The sequence below is a fragment of the Neolamprologus brichardi genome, chromosome 9 (assembly GCF_056152115.1).
Source record: "Neolamprologus brichardi isolate AB-2024 chromosome 9, ASM5615211v1, whole genome shotgun sequence".
In the NCBI taxonomy this organism is placed as follows: Eukaryota; Metazoa; Chordata; class Actinopteri; order Cichliformes; family Cichlidae; genus Neolamprologus; species Neolamprologus brichardi.
Genome location: NC_142112.1, coordinates 15,100,761 through 15,105,326, shown reverse-complemented (window position 1 = coordinate 15,105,326; position 4,566 = coordinate 15,100,761). Strand labels below are relative to the sequence as shown.

The 4,566-nt window shown below is 36.9% G+C and overlaps 1 non-coding gene across 1 annotated transcript; it reads left to right on the top strand.

The window, feature by feature from the left end:
• Positions 1 to 3,407: 3,407 nt before the first annotated feature.
• On the top strand, positions 3,408 to 3,479 carry trnap-ugg (transfer RNA proline (anticodon UGG)). Its single transcript has one exon. It is a non-coding gene; the product is annotated as a tRNA-Pro (tRNA).
• Positions 3,480 to 4,566: the final 1,087 nt, after the last annotated feature.

The following is a 4,566-nucleotide window of genomic DNA, read 5'->3' as shown; positions in this document are numbered from 1 at the left end:
GCATAAAAATAGAATTGGGCTGAAAGGTCTATTGCTTTATTAAGTATTCAGGTGTGTATCAAAAAGTAACTAAGTAATAAGTAAGTAATTACTTTTGAAATTAAGTAATCAGTAATGTAACGGTATAACCTTTTTTGAGAAGTAATGAGTAATAAGTAACTAATTACTTTTTTCCAATTAACTTTAACAACACTGATCCAAACACAAACACTAGAGAACAATCAGCCACCGCTTCTATTCTTACAAACGTCACAATTTGCAAAAGCACACAATAATAACAGTTTGAATGTTTTTATTCACATAAAAGTGTTTCTACATTTGAATCATTAACAACTGTCAGATTTAATGTGATTTCTAAACAGAGAAAATCTCAGCTTAGTGTTTTGTGTTCGCATTAGACCTGATATAACAAAGGAAAGAAAGAAAGAAAATATTTTTTTCTCATCAAAGTTTATAAATCAAGTGTACAGTTAGCTTTGATTTAGAAGCAGCACAGTATGAAAGAGATGTTTCACAGAACATTTACCAGAGACAGACGCTGACTAATATGCTACAGTTCATCTTTATTCTTTTCTAGTTGTGTTAGTGTTGCCATGACTCTGCGTAGTTTCTCTTCATTGTCATTGATTTCTGCAGCTGTTGTCTTAAAGTACTTATTCATGTACTCCTTGCCGGCTCCCACGAAAGTCTATAGGTCATCCATTAAATCCAGCACTGGTGTAAGCAGTGATGTAAAACATTTCACTGACTTCAAAAGTTCGTACAAAGGATCCATGAGACGTTTAACAACATCAAGGACAGCAGGAACATAGGCTTTGTCTAAATAAACCAAATTCATGTAACAAAATATACAAAAGTATGTAGCGTAAAGAGTGCAAACAGACTTTTGTATGATGGGAAATTGTTTTTTTGTTTTGGTTGTCATAGCAAAGCATGTTTTTCTGTTTGGAGTCTGTCAACATCCATGTCCACGACATGGTCATTGACAGACTCACCTTCCTTCTTGCTGTTTCCTTTTGTAATTTTTCAACGTTTCCCTTCAGCTCCTCCTGCAAAACCAGAAAGAACGTCAACAAACATGCATGTGAAACATGTAACTGGGACAAAATGAGCATTTTAAAAGTAAGGAGAAAAGCTTAACCAGTGATCGGACGGTCATGATTTAATGGTAAAGGTGGTTAATTAAAAGTTACATTCTTTATTAAAACAACAACAACAAAAAGAAAGTTAACAGTCAGTTTACCAGTTCGCCCTTGTTTATCAGTGAACTTGAAAGATGGAGCAGACAGCAAAATCATAACTAAGCCTTTGGTAGTTGTGACACCACTCATGGTCAACTGTGCTGCTGCCATCAAAGTTTCTGAAACACATGAGAAAGTATCAATAAGGATTTAAGGAAATAAAGATTTGTAAAGAAATGTACAAAGAGAACTTTCTAAGTTTAAGAGATGTTGCATGAAAATCTGCCTGCAATATGTTTTGAGTCAAAGCACCTCTTTCATTTGAATTTCAAAAAGTCACGTTCTGCTTACATGAAAATATCAACTTCTTTTACATGAACTACTGTGACCTTGAAAGACCTTCCACAGTGAGCAAAACAAAACAGAGACTATATTCAGAATATGCATGTGCGAGCATGGATTTATACTAGCTGTCTGTGTATCCTAAATGCACAGACACTGTGGGTACATCAGGGAGTGCATCAGAGATCAGATATAAGATAAGATAAGATAAAGATAAGAATAAATCGTTATTGTCATTGCACATTCATAATTGGTACAATAGTACAACGAAATTGGAAACTGTCCCACATCGGCACTAAACACAACTAAACACAACACAACATGTAGTGGATTTTTAAAAAGTGAAAATAAAAAAAGTATGAATTAATAAATGACACAATTAATGTTTATTGCGCATAAAACTAAAACTAAAACCTCTGGAAAAGGCTGCTGCTGCCATCGCTTGTAAAAGTGGACCAAGTGCTCAGCTTGAGAAAAAGTTGAGAAAACAGAGAAATTTGGAACAATAGGTTTTTAAAAATGCTGCAAATACTTTATATACAAAGTAATTCAACCCACAGGGAACACAGTCAGATGTGAGTCGCGCTTTCACTTTTGTTTTCAACAAAGTGTTTCTGTCCAGGCTGTACCCCGCCTCTCGTCCTATGACAGCTGGGATAGGCTCCAGCGCCCCCCGCGACCCTGAACAGGATAAGCTGAAGCGAATGGATGGATGGTTTCTGTTTGTCTAGTCTGCTTTATAGGAATAGAAGCCCATCAGCTATTGTTATGACCATGACAAAACACGCTTTTCTTTTAGGTTGACACTTCATAAAACGTGTCATAAGTGGATTCTGAATTATGTTATATATTTTTATTAGTGTTTAAGAAGTTCTAGCAAAGTTAGGATTATATTTACTTATTTAAATCATTTCCTTTAATTAAATATTAAAATTAAATCCAAGCTGATAAAAAGCTATAATGAATATATTCTGATGGCACTGGGTCAGACTAACAAATATCAATCTTGTTTTTGTAATAGAGGTGTCAGTACTGATAACTGAGTCTGTTATCTGGTGAAACGATAACTAGTTCAGTCCGGTTAAAATTGTGAATTATTGTATTTCAGCAACTACACAGGGGAGTGCAGATCTGCAAAGCTTTCTTTATCAACAGCTGGTCATTTTCCACAGTTACTTTTAGAGCAATGGGTTTGATGCACATAACAGATGTTTGTTTCAAATCAGCATTTGAAACAAACATCTTTGTACGTAGGAATATATCAGTTAATGGGTACTACATTACAAATACTGTCTATGATACACATAAAAGCAATTGCACATTTATAGCAATAATACATAGAAAAAAGCAGATCTGACAAGTTTTGGAATGTTTCAATGATTACTGTCTTGTTAGTATCATGTTTCTGTAAGCAGACAGGGAGAACTGTGTGGTGCCTCCTTAAGTTTGTTTTCTTTTGGTACAGTATGACTCTCAACTTGCTGTACTAGTTACATACTTGTAATTTTTTTCAGTTTAAGGGAAGAAAGAAAATAATATATACTAGGCTTTTATAAAGCATGTCTGCTATATTCAAATGATAGAAGATGTAGAAAGATTCTTTAAAAAAGTACACACAGAGCAGTTAGTATGATATGATTTATTTTAACTTTATTTATTTAGGGCCAGCCCTCATTGTTGTTGTTGAGAATTCAAGTTAAATAGAATGTGTCCTTACAGTATGTCCAATAAATCTCTACCGAATTAATCCTAGAATAAAATCTAGAATCAAGCACACACACAGATGATTCTCTGAGCATTCAAGACAATCTTTCACACATTCTTCATCATCTAGTTGCTCTGATGTGTGACTTTATGTAAAAAGACTTGCTGGACTGCTTGTGTGGCTCGTTGGTCTAGGGGTATGATTCTCGCTTTGGATGTGAGAGGTCCCGGGTTCAAATCCTGGACGAGCCCACGTGTTGTCTATCGAGCCTCTCAGCTGCCACATGTTGTTTAAGCTCCATTTGAAAGAATCTCTGCAGCTGCACACAATGTGAGTGAAGTTTGCCCTCCCACCTTCTTCAAATCCAACATAAGTGGTATCAAACATTTGTGCTTGGTTTGTGCTGCTAAAATTGTTGTTTGTGCTGCTTCTGTTTTAAAGATATTAATGAAAATGTAAAGGTCAAAAGGTCAACCAGCCCCCCCCACATTACCCAAATCAAAGAAAATTGATGTCAAACTGAGCGCGTGTGTGATTTCCCCGTTTTCCCTGGAGCCCTTGACCCCTGCCCCTGACGTCTTGTATATAGCACTAACCCCGCACTGTCTGTACAAACACTTGGTGAAGATCTGTAAATAAACCGTCTTTGTTTAAACGCTACTCATGAGTCCTGCGAGTGGATCCTCTAAGCAACCCGTGACACCTGATCTCTGTGACATCATCGATGCATTTTGGGATGTAGGCAGTAACAGTTTCTGTATATTCCTGAAAGTCTGTGGTGTTGTCGTGTGTGGCAGCCTGTGGTGGAAAAGCAGTCTTGCAGTGCCTCTGAGGACCCTTCTGGCCACACCTGTACCTGCTTACAGGTTTGGTTTGGTGACTTTGATCAGGGGGGAACCCATGGCACACCTAGGTTTCTGCCTGTACTGACCCTTATGCAAAATAGGTGGAATTAAGACACAGTTCCAAAAGCAAACACAACTGATCAGTGCTGAGAGCGGTCCTGTTGCTGAGGTTGGGGTGATCCTGTAATCTCTTATGAACTACCTCAAAACAAAATAATTTGCAGGACAAATGTTTGACATCAATTTTGTTCAATTTGAAGAAGATAGGGGGGCCAACTTCACTCACATGTGTTTATAAGGTTGGGAAAACCTGCAGTCAGCTGAGACTGAAGAAGTCACTTGGATGAGTGACGAAACGTTTCTCCAACTGAAAATGTCCAGATGAACAGAATCAACCTTTTGGGATTTACTTACCTGGATGATCAAGACGTTATTTTATTAAAAATTTTTAAAATGTTAGCAGCACAAACAACAATTTTTGCAGCACAAACCA